The following is a 20,620-nucleotide window of genomic DNA, read 5'->3' as shown; positions in this document are numbered from 1 at the left end:
CAGAAATTGATTTTTTTGACCAGTTGCATGACTGGGCTCATGACCACCACCATCCCAGCTAGAAGGGAAGCAAAAGGATTTTGGCTTAATGTGGGTGAAAGAAATACTGGAAGATCTGTCCATCTGACAGAATGCTTAGCTCTTAGAAGTCTGGTTTTTTAATACTGTATTAAAATGACAGAAAAATAGATCACGGTCATCTCCCTGCAGGGAATGATTTTACTTGGTGAATTTATACCAGGCGGATAGATAAGAATTGGGGCGGGCCGGATTTGTTAATAAGAAGGAGTGTGAAGTATACTCAGGAAGCCACTCATTCTCAACACGTTGTCCAGAAATTGCAAATGCAGAAAAGTTGGCTGATGGATTAAACCTAACCACTCTTTTGAAAAGTCTGTACAACGAGGCAGTAACATCTGTTTTAATTTTGTGCATTTTGCACTACCTGTGAAGTTTGCACAAAAACTCTTCTCAGGAACACAAGAACTCTCATCAAGAGCATTAGGAAATACCTTGCCTTCTCACAAATGAGGATTTTTTTTTGTTCATCTCACAAACAACACCAGTAAAAATGTGTGTTTCCATGCATAATAGCTGACAAAAATTTGCAAATTTCTTCATAGAGTCGGGGCTTGGGGAAGGAACTTGAAAAAGTAAGTGTATGAGAAAATGAAACAGGCAGTTTCATTCATTATTTGTTCGCAAACGCAGGCTCAACATTTGATATTAATTTACTGATGATGCAATGCTTGACTGGCAACTGGGGTGTGTAAATTCACACCCCTGAAAAACTCCATTGGACAAATCTTTGCCCTGTGCCAGATGTTGCTTGACTGCATCCCATTGGTAAAATCCTGAGCCACTGAACCCTGAAAGAAAATTTATGAATTGTGAATTATGGTCTCTGAGCCTTGAGGGACAATTTAAATGCTATTTCAACGCCCCCCCCCCCAGCCTGGTTCTCAAGTTCCAAGTTCTCCTGAGCAGGGGAATCCTCTTGATAACCTTCAAGTGTGTGTTGGAGTTTTATTTGCAATCTGCATTGCTATCTGTAGTTTCTGTGACTGGGAGGGATTTTTTTTTGGACTGGGATTGATTGTCTGTTTATCCAGCACTAACTGATCATTCCTTCCAGCCTTTGATTTCAAAGAGAGCCCTGCTTCTCTGCTGAATGCTTTCCCCCCTCTCTTTGGTCTGTTGATGTCAGCTGTTTGTTTGCTGTTGATTTGTTCAGTTGGCTGCTGAATATATGCGCACTAGCAAAGAAAGTACCATGCAAAAGTCTGTAATTTCAAGCAACAGCAAGTAAAGAAATGTTTATATTCTTTTTCCTACAGAGTTAGTTTTTGAGACCTTAAGTGCCAGTTAAGGAGAAAGTGGTGGACTTTGAAGCTGTTCTTCTCTGTGGGTCTCTATATGCCTACAGAGCAAAAGGAATTTTTACCAGAACTTCAAAACTCTGCAATAATGTGAAATCAAAACCCCTGAGGCCTCCCTCTCTTTTTTCAGTGAACATTTTCTCTCATTTTTGGTATGTTCAAAGAGGTCTAGAACACATATAGCTCACAATTTAGCATGTACCCACCAGTTCCTTATGTGGTTGAGGTGATGAAAAAGTTCTGCCTGTGGGGCTTCAGGTGGCATTATATACACCTTCAATTTAATGCTTGATGTTCCGCTCTGGGAAAGATAGAAATGCCTGTGTGAATGAGTCCTTATACTTGCACAAAAGGATATACAACATACTTTGCAGTGCTCGTGGAGAGGTTTTTTTTTTAAAAAAAAAAAACTACTGGGAATTCCAGAGTCAAGTGGAAATATTTTCTTTGGTAGGGCCGATTGATGCTGCTGACACCAGTCATAGCCCCAAGAATTGGAATTTTTAATTTCTTGACTCCAGTTCTTAAGATCTCCCCAGTCAGGACAGCCACAGGCAGCAGAACCAAGATAACCGAAAGATATATCCTCTTTACAATGGCATTTAAGCAGTGGCAGACCCACATTTGGGGATCCTGAAGCTTCAACTATAATGGAGGGGGGCCCTCCTGACTACCAATGAAGGATAACAGCAACTGTTTTATTTATTGATTTATTCAATTTATCTTCTGTTATCTAACTGTTATCTTCTTCAGTGGGGTTTTGCGTGACAAATCACCAGAATTATTTTTTTTTAAAATGTGGACTAAAGTCACCTTTGGGGCCCCTCCAGAATTAGGGGCCCTGAAGTTTAAGCTTCATCAGTTTTATAGTAGATTTGGCCCTGCATACAAAGCCCCGGAGTAGTATGTGATGACATATTGTCATTTTGGAGCACTGTGAGAAATTTGAATATTGGGTGGCTTTCTAGACCTCACCTAAGAAGTTGGATGAAGGCCCGCAAGAAATAATCTCACACCTGGAACCTTGCAGCTGGCTGGCCCAGAGCTTTAGAAAAGTTACTTTCTTGGACTACAGTTTCCAGAATCCCCTGGCCAGCATGGCCAAGGGCGACTCTTCCCAGCTTTGCAACAGCTAAATCTCTGACCTTGAACATATGGTTCCTCCTCCTCCAATAGCATCATTGTTTGCTAGGCTGTTCTTTGCTTTTCCTCCCTGCCAGCTTTCCCTTCCGGCCACCTGGCTCCTTGCCCTGTTTATTTGACCGCAGGTTCCAGTCAGAGCTTTTAGAATACAGTATTTATTTATTTATTTGCCACTTTTCTCCCCATAGGGGACTCAAGGTGGCTCACAACAGAGAAAACAACACATTTTAAAAACATTATATAAATACCATATTTTTAAAATAGTTAAACACATATTAAGATTTTAAAAAATAAAAAAAAACATTAAAAACATTTTAAAACCAGCTTTCCTGAGGCAACTTACTGCTTAATAGCAGTATGTTACTTTTTCCGACTACACTCCCCAGAATCCCTCAGCCAGTGTAGCTGATGGGATGCTTGGAACTGGATTCTTTAAAAAATAATGTTTCCGCACTGTGATTCAAGACTCTGTCAGATGGGTTTCTTGATTTACACCCCATTATAGGTTTGATTCCACACTAGTTCTCCTGTTGAGCAAACTCACTTAGTGAGTTTCACAGATGAATGAAGAAATTAGATCATATGTCTTCCAACAGTTCTCATCTACCCCTCTAAGTGTTAAATCACATTGGCTTTGGTGTCCATTCTCTGTCTTCTGTCTCAGTCACATTGGCCATTGGTATTGGAGGTGTTGGAGGCTGTGTTGCCTTTTGGGGCAATAACTGCTAGAATCCATGGCCATGCTAGCTGGGGGTTTCTAGGAGTTGGGGCAACATTTCCCATCTTGGCAGAGGAGGGAAGGACTACGGCTTGCTCAGCAATCTTCCTAAACACTCTACCGTTGGTCATCCTTCTCTGGAATGGCAGACCACTTATTCAATAGAATTAGATCAGCCTTTGGTTGGGCAATGAGTTGGTCAGGCTGAAAAGCTAGGCCACAATCACTGATCACCTCTCTATGGAGGCAGGCATAATGTACTGTAGATGCCATTCTGTATGTAGTCAGGCCAGCCTGATTCTATTGGCTCTTCCAGTTATGTGATCTCCAGTGGGCTGAAAGCAGTCATCCACCCTCTGACTATCCATGGTAGTAACCCTATACTGTAGGAACATCAGAAGGATGCTGCTAAGGTGTCCAAAAGATGGCACACTCCCAGAGTTCTCATCTTAAAACACTGAACATGTCTCTCACCCTGAAAGAATCATAGCTTAAACTCCACAAAGGGACGTGGTGGTGCTGTGGGTTAAACTGCTGAAGCATCTGTGCTTCAAGGTCAGAAGACCTGCAGTCATAAGATCGAATCCACGCGATGGAGTGAGCCCCCATCGCTTGTCCCAGCTCCCGCCAACCTAGCGGTTCGAAAGCATGCAAAATGCAAAAATGCGAGTAGATAAATAGGTACCACCTCGGTGGGAAGGTAAATGGCGTTCTGTGTCTAGCCACGCTGGCCACATGACCACAGAGGATTGTCTGTGGACAAAACGCTAGCTCTCTGGGTTGGAGACAGAGACGAGCACTGCCGCCTAGAGTCGGACACGACTGGACAAATTGTCAAGGGGAACCTTTGCCTTTAAACTCCACAGACAACTTATTTTTGAGTGCTGCTTCTTGCTGGTGTATCCAACTTCTGTTCTCAAAACAGACAGGTAGAGTTAAGATGTACTACAAAGTACCATTTACAAAATAAAGGGACAAAGCAGAGTAGACTGTCTTATAGAAAGAAACTGAGATTTACAAACACTCAGAGAGAGAGAGAGAGAGAGAAATCTCAAAATATTACATCTCTGTGCAGGGGGAGGCACAGAAAGGGTTTTCTGCTTTGCTGAGACAGGGAGAATTGACTCTCGGAGAATTGTCAAGAGAATTGTTGGTCAGCATGCAATTGTATTGTTCGAGGGTAATTGGCATAGTTTGGGGGGAATAGGTCAAAACAGGGAGGTTGTACAGTATACAAGCAAACAAAGAACTGCTGTAAGAGAGTTATTATATACCATACTGTGCTGGAGGGGGGGGCGCGACACAAAACTGCAAAAAAAAAAAAAAAGCTTCAGGACAAGCTGCTTCCAAGTAACATATGCCAAAAATAAATGGGAATAAAGGAGAAAAACAGGGGACTATTGCTGGGGTAGTGGTGGTGGTAATGGGAATGGTTGAAGGTGATCGATAACCTGAAGAAAGAGAGCAGAACACTTCATTTTTAAGGTGCCTTGCAGTTTTTGCTACAGGACGAATGAAGAGCAAAAAGATTTTATGTGGCAGAAATGTAGTGGTAGCAGAAGAAAAGACTGCTTTTCTTGCAATATTCTATGTTCTGTTTGGACCTTGGATATCAGCATTCCACGGATAACCAAAAGAATTTATGGAAATGCACCAGTATGATCCTGGTTGGTCTTCAACGGTGTCTATAGACAAATGTGCAATATTTGCATGGTTCTGGGCCGGCTATGGGACTGAGCAAGGAACCTCAGTGCACCCCCCCCCAAAGTGGAGCAACCCTTCATATCTCATCCAACATTCATGGGGCTAAAAAGATGGTCGGTGATCTGAATTGCAGAAACAAGAATTCAAAAGAAGTCAAGGGTAGCTTTGTGGTCCAAGCAAAACAAAATACAAATGGTCTATAAAGAATTCCAAAGTAATACTGTAGACTGAGCTGCTGATACCAAAGAAGTGACCGCTGAACCTCTCCCACCCCCCGATATAGCCAAAGATCTCCCCAGGGCAGTCCTACTATTGAGGTACTAGGGAGGGCTCAGATGGAGGTGACTACCTGGTATTTATATAAAATACCCCTTTCAAGCTGTTCTGTCAGCCATTTCTCAGAGCTATAGGGTGAAAAGAGAGACTTTGGCCATTTACCATAGATAGCCTTTTTCTCCTCTTTTTTTGCATCTCAGCATATTATTCTTTGTCTTTGTTCGCTCACTTGGCTTAATTTAGTGAGCTTTGCTGAAATGTTACAACAGTATTAGGATTGACTTGTGTGTGTGGTTGTAGAAAGATGATTGTTTATGGGCTTTGAATGGACAGGTCACATAACTGGGGTATTGTGACTCACTCAAACTCCCCTCATCACTGAGCTTTCAGTTATAGATTGCCCATATTTATTTATGTGTTTATTATTTTTCATAGTGTAATTTTCTGGTTCTTCATAAAAAAAGAAAGTAGAATATGGGAAGCAATGACATTATTGTCTGTATGATTTATAAAAAGTAAGCAAGCAAGAGGTATCTAAAAGCACTAGTGGTGAATTTTTAATCCCATTACTTAGGCTCACCAAAGAAAGTCCACTAGTATAAATCTTGCCAGCAAAGTGGAGTAAGTGAAGAAGTCAGTGGAGGTATTTGCTGCCACACACAATTTGCTGGACCTGTCACATGACACAAAATCCCTATGCTGACTTCTCATCTTTTGGCAAATTGTGGCTGAGAATTTTGTTGGTATCAGCCCAGATTTTCAGCTGGATTAAGTACATTCGACATCCTAGAAGTTAAAAAAAGATCCTGAAATACTGAGCCAGGATTTGATTGATTGATTGATTGATTGATTGATTGATTGATTGATTGAGATCTGTAGTGCCCAGAGAATCCCTGGTTTTGGATTCTTCACATAATTCATACAACTTTCTTTCTCGTTTACTTTACCATGCCAATGCTAAGAATAACCTCCCAGGGAAAGATCTAATGCCACATCTACCACAACTCAAGAGGAACTGTGGTACTTAAGCATTCCATCTGCCTCTGATCCCAGGGTAATACACTGCACATGGCTTCAGTTGACTGGTTTTTGCCTACTGTGTCACTGAAAAAAATTAAAGGTGAAAACAAAATAAAAAATCTTTAACAACACTTTAAAAAGAGAAAAATGTGTTGACACGTTGACAACTAACTCTTACATTATTTAATGTGAGCTTTCATGGGCAAATCCACTTCATCAGACATAAGAAACTGGTTTTGAATTCATGACATAAATCATATAACCTTCTCTCTCTTGTCTGACGAAGTGGACTTGTCCATGAAACCTCACATTAAAGACTATAAAAGTTAGTGTTTGATTTCCCACCACAGTTTTGTCTTTTTTCTCTATATATTTTTATTTTGTTTTCATCAATAGTGCTCACACAGACTAACATGGCTACCCCTTCTAAAAATGAAAAAAAAAAAAGATCTACAGCTTTTCTAATGAGGGGATTGCCATGTTTTTTGGTTCTGAGTGAGAAGTGATGAACTGATGAAAAAGGAGTCAGTTTCTCAGATTTTCCCTTGTGTGGTGTTACTTTGTGAATGGTAGCGACCAGAACATGGTATCCTGTAGATCATCATGTTGTCAATTGGTGTTGTCAACATTCAGGCTGCCCTTTGCTATGTAAAGCTTGATATCCTTTTTCCTGCTGGCAATGTGGGCACCATGTTGAACAGCAATATGAGGCCATTTCCTGGCATTTTGAATCGTGGGTACAGAAGCACAACATCCCACATTCAAAAACTGAAGGTGTTTTGAAGAACTGAATCAACATACAACGAGAATGACTTTTGGACTTCTCTGTTCCCCTTCGGGGAAAGCTTTGCAATGGGCAGCCTCATAAAGTGCTCTGACAGGCTTAAAAGATCATATTTCCATGATATTTCCATGGTAGTCCAATAAATCTATGACCAAAGCCTGCTCCCAGAGTCTGCATCCTGTAGACATCATCCAGGCAGCCATAACTCCAAATTGTCTTAGAAGCACCTGCCCCTTTGCACACAGTAAACCAACAAAAATGTGTCAGTGACTATCCCCAAATCCACACAGGAAAATAAAAAACCTTTCAAATCTTTCTGGCAGGAAAAAAGCGCTAACCTCTTCCCAGGAGGGGGAAAAAACAAAAAATGCAGTTTGCAAAGCAAAAGGGCTGGACGGATTAGATATAGCCTCTGTGTCATGCGGGCAGGAAAAAATAATTCAAATTCACCCATTTTAGTAAATTCCAAAGTATTTGTTGGCGTGGTCACAGTCTATGTTGAGTAAGGCAGTGGTGAATTTACACAATTGCCATCAAGGTTTTTTCCCCTTAAACACAAGCTCTGATCCAAGATATAAAATCTCCCAAACTTTCTGTATCCTGTTTTGATGATGGGTCTACACTTCTGCTTCCTTTTGTAAAGTCAGCATGCAAAAAGAAGCAAACAAGTCACTCTTCCCCATTCACATTCCTTTTAATGCACCAGCCACTACAGCTGAGAACAGCTTGCCTCTGTCTTATTTTTTGTCCATCTGGGGCTTTCTGAACATCTTTACTAGTATCATCATGATTTTTTTTGCTCTGTGCTGATGAAACAAATATATGGAACCCTCAGCAAAAGAAAACTTCCACCCCAAACAAAACTTTAACTTTCCACATGTACTCTAAAGTCACCTTGGAGACTGAAGAACTAGAAAACAGAAGAAGAAGAAAAAACAGGAATCCTAATTTCTAGTCTATTGCCAGTGTAAAGATCAATTAAGGTTACCGTTTTACAAAATGGTGGTTGTACAGCGAGGAAGGATGGATGGAGCTGTTACATTTGCTTTCTGCCACTTTCACTTTTTAAAGTCTCACAATCCCTTCATCCAATTATTAATGAAGTTCATACTTTTGGTAAGTTCTCATCCAAAATGAACTTCCTGACATTTTCAGCCAAGGTCAAATTGAGGTGGTATGGCTATTACCAGAAAAGATGAAGAGCTGCCTGCCATGTAGTTGTTAAAGACAACACACCCTTCACATAAAAGAAGTGTCCTTGCTCAGGACTACACATATCCTTTAACACCTTGGCTAGAATCCTGCGGAAATATCCATATGCACAACAGTAGTCAATATAATTACAGGTGATATGAATGGGGGAGTGCATCCAGGGGCTACTGCCTATCATGGAAGCTGAGTGGAAAATTCTAACAATATGGTGCCAGGGTTGAAACATTTAAACACACATGCGCACATGCACACACACACGCACACACGCACACATACAGAGAGAGAGATAGAGAGAGGAGAAAGAGAGAGACTGAAACCAGCTCTGACCTTAACTAAGAAATATGGCTGGCAGACTTTGGCCATGACAATTTTTGTGACACTTATTTATAAGTTTTCTACATTATGTTGGAGGAAGGGAATTTGTTCATGAAAGCTTGTTTTTAATGTTTTGTTTTTAGTGGTCTAAATAAAGGCATAATTTCTTCTACATTTCTATTGTGTAAAGCAGGGGTCCCCATCCCTGGTCCATGGCCTGGTGCCGGACCGTGGGCTTCCTGGGACCGAGCCGCAGAGATGGATCTCTGCCCCCCCCGGACGCACAGTGGGCGTGTCGTACTTGTTGGGGGTGGCAGGCTCCGTGTGCCCGGTTGGGGGCGGTGGGCTCCATGTGCAGGGGATGGGGGCACTCCCGCGCTCATGGGGTGTGTGTTGCACTCATGGGGGTCATGTCACACAACACATCCACCCATGACTGCGACATGCCCACCGTGAGCACAACACGCCCGCCCATGAGCCCCCAACTGGTCCGCAGTTCCAAAAAAGTTGGGGACTGCTGGTGTAAAGGACCACACAGCTCTCTATGTTTTTGTTGTTTTTAGAACAGGAATCAAGGAAGTCTTTTTTGCTACATTGCCCATCAGATGACCAGTTTTGCCACCAGTATATGACCAGCCCCAAGACCGACACTGCCATAAAGAATGCAAATATCTTGATGAGCAATTAATATTGGACATACAAATATTCCAAGAGGATTCTAGCTATAAACGTCTAAGTGTTAAGGAACCAAAGTGCAAAGCCTTGTTAGGCGAATCTGACAGTTCAGCTTTCTCTTGTATTCTCCTCCCTGCCCTCAAATCTCAATTCTTTCCATCCTGTTAATGAATCAATCTGCGAATAATTTTGAAAGTGCTGGTCAACAATGAACTAAGGTTTCATCCTTCCCAGAAGAACAATAAACAGATCCTATATTTTTATTCTCTTCTTATGAAGAGATGGGAAGAGGAGAGCCTTTTCTCTGTGTATGGGGCCTGTCCGCATGAGTTAGAAACCATGGAGAGTCAAGGTTCCAGACTGCGCCACTTCACGGAAACCAGGTTGCTGTCTCTGCTCCTGCCCATGCCTGCCAGCTGACAGCTGTGCAGAGACAGCAGGCCTAGCTTCCAGAAAGGAAGCTAGGCTGCTTTCTCTGAAGATGGTAGTGGAGGAGGAGAAGGAGGAAGAGGAGGCGGATGCATCACAAGGTAGGGAGGCGACAGGAGCAGTGGAAAGGAGGGGGCAGGCTGTGAAGGTGGCAGGGGGGGCACAAATGAACCAGAAATTTTGTTAAATCATTTTTAAAAGTTTGTTGGTTCAGTTCATTTTGGTTCGTCAGTTTTGACAAACCTGAACAGACTGAAGCAACGAACCAACATATTTTTTTTTCTGCAAACTTTCTGGTTCATTTTTTGCCCATCTCTAACCCTGACCCTTTCCCCTCTCTTTCCCTGCCTTTGTTGGCTCCCATGCTACCAAAGTACAAAATGCAAGCTCATCGGGGCAGGGGCCTGCTGCTCCTGAGACATCATTGCACACCACCTGTACAGCACTATAGAAATAAACAATAGTAATCATTAAAAATCTTCAAGAGAGCTTGCAGATAAACTAACTCGAGGAATTTTATCTGTAAGCCCTGGAAGCTCAGTGGGTGACTCTTTGCACAAGGGTATGCACATACCTGCACAGAGAGACCCACATTCTCCTGAAATCAGCTCAGAGTATTGCTTTGCCATTTCTCATTCCAAGAGAGCTTAGGGGAAAATGCCATATCCTGTTTTCAAGGATGTCCTACTTTTAGGCTGGCTTTATCTGGGTTTGAGCAGTTACAAGGTTGTCAGCTGTTAGCTTTGAGTCACTCCCTGGACATGGCTGGGATTAGAATCTAGGGCTCTATGATTATTCTTAGTGGTTTGCAAAGCTAATGGCTGTAATTCGGGCTCCCTGATCATGAAGAGGGGAAATGATTGGAAAAGATTAATCATCATCATCATCATAAGGAGGGAGTGGTAAAACCCTGAATGGGTCAGGATAATTATTTTACTTTGGAGGCAAACACAGGCTTCAATCGAAGGATTAGGAATCTCAGCTCAGAAGAACAATCACAAATATTCCAAACGATTATTGAAATGCTCATCGCTGTGACAGACCAGCAGCAGCAACAACAAGGGGAACAGATTACCATTGGAAACATGGGGCATTGCCCAGAAAAAGCTGTAGGTGTGCGCTTTGCTGAGCAGCCCAGAGGATGCATCTCTACACAGTTTGGTAGTCGTCATCTCTCCCTAGAAGGTAGATGCAGGGGACTCCAGCCAGCATAGTTCTGAGGATGCCAGGAGCCTATAGGAAATCTATAGTGGTGAGGTTCCAGCAGCCTCTGCAAATTTCAGTTCTCAGGATTCTGTGAGGAAAGCCAGCATAGAGTCCATGACAAAAGTGCTTTGCTACCAGGGCAAAACAAACAATCCCCAACACACACTCTCCTCAGTGTTGCCAGGTCAGCAGCATCCCATGGCCACAAGACATGGGCCTTTGTCATTTCATTACTTTTGATCCTTGCAGTGGAGCAGAGGCAAGGACTAGAAGTGGGAACAGAATGGTTTCTGGATCAGCTGACATTCTTACCCCATACCTGTGATGATGTAGTGTAATCCTGTTTAATTTTTTTTAAAAAAACACACACACTAATTTTGTATTATCCAATTTTGCATGTTTTAGCACATAATACAGAATATTTAAAAAATGTGTTTTCTCCCTCACTACCATTTGCATAACAAAAATGTGATGTAAATTACCACTAGCAGAAGATATGGTGGGGTCCTGAATTCAACTCGACCTGTAATATGCCATCATTATTCAGAAGTAATGCTCACTCCTTGGCAAGGACAATAATGCTAGGGAAAGTTGAGGGCTGTAGGAAAAGGGGAAGATGGTTGTTATAGGTTTTTCGGGCTGTTTGGCCATGTTCCGGGGTTTTTTCTTCCTAATGTTTTGCCAGTCTCCGTGACCGACAGGAATTAGAACTCTGTGTTCCGGTGTAGTGTGTGGGATAGTTTAGTATTTGTAACTGTAGGATCAGATTCTTGTTCTTTTCAGGAGGTTGGGTGTTTCCTGTGATCACAGTGTTTTTTGTTATGAGTATTTTGTTGTGATAAGGGGGGAGATGATCTATCACTGTGATTGATATGAGTTGTTAGCTAATCTTTTGTGTGCAGTGATCACCAGTCCTTGTGGCTGGGTAGAGTTCATTGACCTTTTTGCAGGCTGTATTTTTCCATGCTGGGAACTAGACTTTGTTGATTTTTAGACTTTCTTCTTTTTTTGTTGAAGCTCTGCTGGTGTTTGTGGATTTCAATGGCTTCCCTGTGTATTCTAACATGATTGCTGGTGTTGTCCAGTACTTCTGTATTTTGAAATAGGATTTCATGTCCAGCTTGTTTCAGGGCATGTTCAGCTACTGCCGATTTCCCCCACACACTACACCAGAACACAGACAGAGTTCTAGCTCCTGTCCTCTGAAGATGCTGGCCACAGAGACTGGTGAAACATTAGGAAGAAAAAACTCCAGAACATGGCCAAACAACCATTGGATCCCAGCCATGAAAGCCTTCAAGAACACAAAAGAGGAAAACTTAACATGAAATAGACTGACTAAATAAAGGAAACCGTGGGCTTAATTTGCAAGACCTGTGAAGGGCTGTTAATAACAGGACCTTTTGGAGGTCAGATATTCAAATGGTTGCTGTATGTCAAAAGAGGCTGAACAACAAACATTTACCTGAAAGAATCCTGTGGGCCAGGACTGTGACTTGAGTAGGGCCCTGAAAGTACTGATACAACAGCTGACATGAGCCATTTAGTAGATTCTGGTACAGCAGAACATGGCCCCCAGCCCAAAATCAAAATACATAGTGCTGAAACTGGACACATTTGGGAGGGAAGACAAAGAAAAAACTCCCACAAGTAGATTATTCCAGAAATGGCTCCTGGATAGCTAAACGGTTTAGGTCTCTGGCTGTGGAGCCAGAGGTTGGGAGTTCGATTCCCCACTGTGCCTCCTTGACAAGGACAGGACTTGATGATCCAGACTGGGTCCCTTTCCATTTCTGCAGTTCTAAGATCATTATTATAAACCATGTCAGCCTTCAATTGAGTTACTAACAATTGCTCTCCTTTCAGGACACCCAGTACTGGCTGGTCGATGCAGCCGCCTCACTGTGTGTAATGATAGGGCTACATCTAATATGGATTCTGAGGGAGTGGATTTGTCCACGAAAGCTCACATTAACATATAGCAGTCAGTCTTTAAAGTGCCACAATGTTTTGATCTTCTTTATTTTGTATTTTTCTTTTGTTTTTGTCTAATATGTGATTGACTCCCAGAGCCTGTTGTTGTTATTTGTGGAAAGGGTTGGGTTTTTTTGTTTAGGAAAAAAAATCTTCAGGAGGCAGTGATCCAAACTGAGCATAAATGGGGGCTCCCCATGCCATTTTCCTAACATGGTTGGGAATGAAATTTTTTTTTATTTTATTTATTTATATCATTTACATGCCACCTTTCTCCCCATAGGAGACCCAAGGTGGCTTACAACAGAAAACGCTATAAGATAAATGTAATTTAAAATACTATATAACTATCATATTTAAAAGCAATTATGGTAATCCTATATTAAGATTAAAAGCAATTCAAAAATATTTAGAAATCTGTGAATTAAAAACCAGCATTCCTGAGGTAATGTATTCACGAAGGGATTCCTGAGGTAACTTACTGCTTAAAAGTCTGCCTGAAGAGAAAGGTTTTTGCCTGATGATAGTGGGGACAAGAGGAAAGGGGCCAACATGGCTTCTCAGGGCACTACCAGTCCTTGGAAAAGTTACTTTTCTGGATTTATAAACCCAGAATCACCCACCCAGCATGACAGGTAGACAGGCTGACTGGGAGATTCTGGGAACTGTAGCTGAAAGAAGGAACATTTCCAAGCTCTGAATGGCACTTTGTGGTCAGTGGAGTGGGGAGATATTCAATAAGACAATAATAAACAAAAATTTAAAATATTTTCACCACCTTTCTCCTTAGAAAAGGACCCAAGGTGGATTACAGCTTTTAAAGACGACATTTAAGAACAAAACAATGAATATACAAAGGGGGGCATACAACATTAAAAGGCAATATTTAAAGCTAAAAACATTAAGCATGGAAATATTAAAAGGAACAAACAAACAATAGGGGAGTGATGTGTGAGCACACACACACCCCCGTGCATTATGGTCCATATTCAGACTGGGAATCTCTCCCACCCACCCCAGCTGCTCACCCTAAACAGAAAAACACACCTATGGAGAGCTTAGCATGTCATTGCCGAAGCATAAGTGGGTTTAGGAGAGCATCTTCAGACACTTTTATCCACAAGGGTTTAAATTTACCGGGCTTTTAAGAAAAGGAAGTCACGTAGCTGGCCTTTTGCATCTCCTAACCTCATGGTTGCTAGAGGCGTTTTGGGGTTGGAGCTAAGATGGTGGAGTGAATTTTAAAGCCATGCCCAGTTTCTGTGACGGTTCCCACAAAGATGTAGAGATGAATGAGGCAGGAGGAGGCCAGAGCGGCGCTTTGTGAGAAGTCTCCTCTTTACACACAAATATCTAAAAACTATTAATTTGGGGGCAGCAGCTAGGAAGAAAAGCATGAAAGGAAAATTGATTTCTATTTAAATAGTATGTTTTCATCACCTTTTTTCCCGGCCTGAACATTCATCTTTGAGCACCTGTGCTAATTGATTTCAAGTGCAATTCGACGCAATCACTGTAGAATAATAAATCTACGCCCAAGGAGGCCGAAGAAGGAATGTCAGCTAATGCTAGAAGACCCCAAGAACAGTGATTGGAAAGCAGGAAAATCGCATCTTAACACCAGAGACACCTGAGGTTCTGAGAAGAACACAGAATGTATAGGAGGATGAAGGCAGCTGCAAGGATGTTAGCAAAATCAGGTCAAATTGCAGCTCCCCTCTGCCGGATGCTTCAGGATCCACGTGAACATCCTAATTACCCTTTGGGGCAAAACCATATAAAACAACTTGAGTACTATCATTTCTTACAGGCATAAAGTCAAACTGTATGGAGGGGTATTTAATTTAGAGAAATAATTCAGCGCCTGGTGTAATTAAAATGGCTCACAGTTAATATGAAAGTTGACATTAATCTAGGTAATGTTCGCAACTCAGGAAGGAATTTGGAAGGAAACCTTAAATCTAAAAGAAGAGAAGAAAAATGAGGCCAGACTCATCATCATGAAAAGGAAGAAGAGGTAGGATCAGAACAGGTAAATGGACAGACAGTTCCTTACTTTTTCTTCCTTTCATTCATTTGTTTCTTTGTTCATTTGTTTTATTTATTTATAACCTTCCTTTCTCCCAATAAAAGGGCACAAGATGGCTTTGAAAATATTGAAAAATAATTAAAAAGCAAACTATTTGGACAGTTCAAAGATAATAAATTGCTACCTTAATATATTAATACATGCTTTGTTAATGCTGCTGCACCAGTTTTAACTGTGCAAAATCACTTGTGGCCACTTCTGAAAACTAGGCATCCAGGTTCAGAGATAGATCTGGGAGCAACCCCTAGAGAAGCACTTGTGTTTTCAGAGGGAGTGTAATTCCATCCAGCACAGGCTGTATTCCCATTCCTTGATCTGCCTTTCGACTGACCAGGAGCACCTCTATCTTGTCTGGATTAAGTTTCAGTGTATTCACCCATTACTGATGTCCATTACTGACATTAGACGCTGATCTACAGCCGTAATAGCGTCCTCGGATTTAGATGGCAAGGAGAGATAGAGTTGGGTGTCATCTGCATAGTGGTGACACCAAACCTCAAAACTCTGGACAATCTTTCCCAGCAGTTTCACATAGATGTTAAATAACATAGGAGACAAAACTGAACCCTGAGGGACCTGCAGGCCAGAAGCCAGGGTGTCAAAAAGGAGTCCCCCAGCACCACCTTCTAAGTTGTCTCCTCCAGAAAGAACCGGAGCCACTGTAAAACAGTGCCTCCTACTCCCATTCCAGAAAGATGGGCCAGGAGGATACCGTGGTCAATGGTACTGACAGCCACTGAGAGATCCAGCAGAACCAACAGGGACACTTCTCTTGTCCAGTTGAGTTTCCGGTGTAGGTCATCCACCAAGGTGACCAGTGTGGTCTCCATTTCATAACCAGTCCTGAAGCCTGATTGAAATGGATCTAGATAATCTGTCTCATCCAGGAACCCCTGGAGCTGAGAAGCCACAACCAACTCCAACACCTTGCCCAAGAATGGAATATTAGAGACAGGTTGGTGATGATTCAGTATTGTGGAATCTAAGGAAGGCTTTTTCAGCAATGGTTCTACTATTGCCTCCTTTAAACATGCTGGCATCCTGCCCTGTTGAAAGAAGACAATCGAACAGCCCCTTTCTGGCAGCTTTTATAAGCCAGGAAGAGCAAGGGTTCAACAGACATGTGGTAGCCTTCACTTCTCCAAGAGTCTTGTCCACATCGTCAGGCTGCAGAAACTGAAAACTCCTCCATTAACACAGGGCAAAAGGAGTCATAGTTACATTCACAGAATCTGAATCAATGACAGCATCCAAATCAAAGTGGACCCGAGTAATTTTGTCTCCAAATTGTTGTAGAAATTCTTCACAGCAAGCTACTGTGGGGTTTGCATTATTTTCCTTTGAGCCATGATGTAATAGGACCTTGAATACTGAAAAGAGCTCTGCCAGGTGACTGTGCAGATGCAACGGTGGCAGAGAAGAATGACTTTTTTTGCCTCCACCACTGCAATGGAATAGGCCTTCCAGTGGCCCCTTCCATTGCGTTTCATCAGAATCACTCTGAGTTTTCTGCCATCGTCCCTCCAGTCTATGCCCCTCCTCTTGTTTCATCACCATGAGGAGCTAGGCTGACTTCAGTCCATGGGAAGGGATGCTTAGGACCAATCATAAGGACTTCCCTGGTCAGCTTCTCACTCTGAGAGGTCAACCTTCAAAAGGGACAAAAAAAAAAAAACTCCCCAAGAGCCCTCAAGAATCCATTTGGATCCACCAGCCTCCAAGGGCAATCAATCTTAATCAGCCTCTCAGCCCTTCAGAGACTCTGAGTTCCATGGAGTCTAAATCCCCCCTGTCTTTAAAAGCAGTGATGAGTTCTTGACAACAGAATTGCAGAGAGCTCCTCACGTACATAGGTCACCATCATCCCACCCAGTAAAACAAAAACAAAACCAGGTCCAGAGGGTGTCCTGAGGCACGGGCGGTGTGGCGTTCAGCTCTGCTCTCACCTGTCCATCACAGCTGGGCAGGGGAACCTCAGCCAATGAGAGGACGGACGGTAGTGCAGAAGTGGGAGGAGCTGGGTTATATAAGGGGTGTGTGAGGAGTTTGGAGGGATCAGTTTTGGAGAGATGAGCGATTTGAGTGAGAGAGTGAGAAAGAGCTTGTCAGTGAGGGAAAAGTCTGTGTGAGCTAGTGTCTGAGAAACAGTGATTGTCAACTTAATTTTATAACAGTGATTCACCCTTTTTATTTTGTGTAATCAATAAACACTTTATTTTGTCTAAAAGAAACCCTTGTCCTTTTGATTCTAAGGATAGGTTGGTGGCAGCAAGTTTTTGAGGAGAAGTAGTGGGCACTCTTATAGGCCTGGATGGGTAGAGGCTTGAGAGTGGCCTGCTACAGGCGGGATCAGAGGCACTTTGAACAATTTAGGGAAACCTTCACAAGAAAAAGGAGTTCTCCTAGTCTCATTCTTGCTCAGAGATGAGAAATCTTATAGAGACAGGACATTTTCCAGTCAAAGTGTCATTGAATTGAGGCAGCCTACATCTGTGAGGTAAACTCTGTCAGTTCCTTGACATGTAAAGTGTATTGTCTCATTTGGGCCCAAAGCAAGCAACAGCTGAGCTTACAAAAAACCCTGATCAGGCTTTAAAAAAAAAAAAAACTTAGGACAGAAGCAAGTGTATTGAAGAGGAAAAACTTCCTCTTTCTTCCCCACCCCTTCCCTCTCCCCCTCACTCCAAACTCCTTTTTAAATTATATACTCTGAGGAAGAGTGCCCAGCTGGAAACACATCAGGAGTTGATAGTTTTGATTAAAAGAATTTTGTTACCCACTTGACTGAACTTTCTTCTGTTGTCACTTAACAGAAAAAGAAAGGGAGGGGAAAACCCCATAGCCAGGTGGTTACTCTTTACACATATGGAGGAGTAAGAAACAGAGAAAAAGGAGCACCAGAAAGTGTCGAGCAGATGGCAGTTCTGGCAAATCTTTCCTTTATTTGAGGGTTTTGCGTGCCCCCGTGCTCTCTTTGGTCCCCCTGCCTCGCTTCACGCCGATTTCCAGCATGCTGTGATGTAAAATAACACACCTCGACGTAATCCGGTGTAACACAGATCAAGTGGAAAGAAAAGGCCTCTGGGTCTCATGCAGGGAGCGCCTCTTTCCCCGGCTTGCTGTCAACCCCTGCAAAACAGGGCTGAATTAAATTTATTGCAAGAGATATTGGCTACAGTGTCCCTTTGTATTTGGGGTGGAAGGGAGGGGAGGGAGAACAAGGAGAGAATAAATAAAATTTCCTGGAGGCGCATTGATTTTCACTGCTAGCCATCTGATAGTTAGAGAAAGATCTTGAGGAGTGGGGGGGGGGGGAGACAAACCCTGCAGGAAAAGTGCTCCACAACTCTTTAACTCACTTCTGGGAGGTGGGAGATGATTCTTTGTCTCTGGAAAGGAGAAGTAATGCAATGTACATCCATGCAAAAGTGCTTCGGTTCAGGTTTGTAGATTCTGCCTCTGGTTCATCCTCTTTAAAACAGAGCAGAAGAGTGGACATTGCAACAGGGAGGGAAGATAAGAAAGACTGTATTAAACATTTATTATTTGCCAGGATACCCTTATTAAAGGGATGCAAGCTGGCTGCACTAATTGGGACCAACAACAGCTTTCACCCTGAGCTGGTGCATCAAGTCAAAGCTCTTTCTGTTCTTGCTGGGGGGGGGGATGATTGTTTTTTTTTTTTTTTGGCTGATATATATCCAACATGAACCCCATTAACTTCAGCTGAGACTTGGGTTACTCTCAGTGCAAACCAAGGGAGGAGGTTTTAACTAGTGCAACACACAGACAGACAGACACACCTCTCCCCACTTAAGCAGCGAGTCATTTACTTCACAGCGAGAGCCAAAGAATATCAGGAGTATTCTGTCTATACAAGAATTAACCCAAGTCTCTGTCACAAAAACAAACAGACTCTTTTATTTTGCCCCCCACCAGGAGGTGGGAAGATTAGCTTCTCTCTTCAAGTGCTGTTGACCTGATTTTCTTTCCCTGCTTGTCACTAATTAGCAATAAAAAAGCCACACACATACCCAGTAATTCAAGGTCTTTCAGCTCTGATATTTTCAGAGGCAAAAGCGAGCTGGATTTTTCCATTCTGTTAAGGGGCCAAAATATACAGTCCAGAGGGATGAACTCTATTAATGGTCTAAAGACCCATTTCAGGAAGACCTTCTTGACTGAGAAATAAGACTTGCAAATGAAGCCTGTCTTTATGTCGAGACAACCAATCAGAACACGAAGCAAGTTAACCTGAAACTTACAGCTAAGATAAATTCCAGCGGTGGCAATCAGATGTTTTCTGTGGTTGAAGAAATTTCTCTTCTAATGACAAGCTATCTGTAATGTCTATTTTGGCTGAAATGCTGCACACAAAATAGTGGTAGTGATTGTGTTGAGATTCCGCTAAAGCAGAGTTTAGATGTGCTGTTTATCTAGCCCTGTGTATTGTGCTGGTTGCCTTGACACCCAGGATCAAGGATCTATTTTGTTTCAAGATGGCCTAGCCACCAGAAAATGCTGTAGAAAGCTGTAAAAGTGTACCTGCCATATACTTTGCCCGCCTTTTTACCTTGATTAAATTAAAGGAAGTTTTCCTGTGATTGACAGAAAATAGAAATTACTGCTTACTTAATATGCTACTACCCAACCAGCCATCAGTAAATGTACTTTTGAATTAGTCATTCATAAGTCTTTAGGAGGTGAAGTGTTTTGGCCATCACGAGCCAAATCAGTGACATCAAATGCTAGCCCAGCTCACCTAGGTATCCTCTGACAATACCATTTGTTTTTTTTATTGTGCTGCATTACTCAGAGTAGCTAGCAAACTATCTTTCTACTGTCTTTCCAAGAGCTAGAACTACACTTTTGCTTCCTTTATATTGATCTTTATTTTAACTGCCTTCCATGCTAATGTGTCTCAGCTCTGAGAGTCAACTGTGCTCTGATTTTCTTCTACTGTTTTTCCATATGGCATTTTCTTTACGTGACTCTCTGTTCTATTCTGGAGACCAGCTTATGTTTCTTGGGCCAGAATTTCCCTTTGCCCTTTCCTGCTGAATAGCCTTATTGTTCTGCCTCCCAGAAAGACCTTCTACACCCAGAAAGAAGGCTTTAGCATTGAGCCCCAGCACCAGGCTCCAAATGACCAGGAGAACCATATGGCTTCTGAGGGCACACAGACACTCTGTGACCCCCCCTCTATCAGTTGTCCCTGTCCAGAACTCTATCAGTTCTGGACAGAGAACTTGAAGAAGGGTGCCAACAAACTGGGGCAAGTTCAGAGTTTTTGGTTAACGAAAGGGTAACTCATTGTAAATATTATTTAAACTGAAACTATGTGTTAACTGTTAGAAAGAAGTTGGAACTTCATCATATAACTTTATTGTATTGAAGAAAGATACAAGAAACAGCACTGAAGCAGCTCTCTGGTCAGGGTGGGAAAGGTTACAGGCAGACTCTCCCTTCCCTCTCTTTCCAAAACATTTTGTCCCTTGGAAGAGGGAGAAGTGGAGGAGGAAGTCACATCGCACCCTCTCTGTTTTTGCCCCCCTCATCGGTGTGTGTGTGTGTGTGTGTGTGTGTGTGTGTGTGTGTGTGTGTGTGTGTGTGTGTGTGTGTGTGTGTGTGTGTGTGTTAACCCTAACATTTTTATTAATGATTTGCATGTGGGGGTGCAGCAAATATGGTACTTA

At 42.4% G+C, this 20,620-nt stretch overlaps 1 long non-coding RNA gene across 1 annotated transcript; it reads right to left on the bottom strand.

Moving 5' to 3' along the window:
• Window positions 1-11,689: 11,689 nt before the first annotated feature.
• On the bottom strand, window positions 11,690-19,428 carry LOC110082628 (uncharacterized). The gene is made up of 3 exons (XR_002301164.3): window positions 18,959-19,428; window positions 18,284-18,395; window positions 11,690-18,053 (listed from the first exon to the last, which is right to left on the bottom strand). It is a non-coding gene; the product is annotated as an uncharacterized LOC110082628 (long non-coding RNA).
• Between the last annotated feature and the right edge of the window lie 1,192 nt (window positions 19,429-20,620).

This window comes from Pogona vitticeps, chromosome 2 (assembly GCF_051106095.1).
Source record: "Pogona vitticeps strain Pit_001003342236 chromosome 2, PviZW2.1, whole genome shotgun sequence".
NCBI lineage: Eukaryota > Metazoa > Chordata > Lepidosauria > Squamata > Agamidae > Pogona > Pogona vitticeps.
The sequence above is the reverse complement of the archived record's forward strand: the minus strand, read 5'-3'. Positions and strand labels throughout refer to the sequence as shown.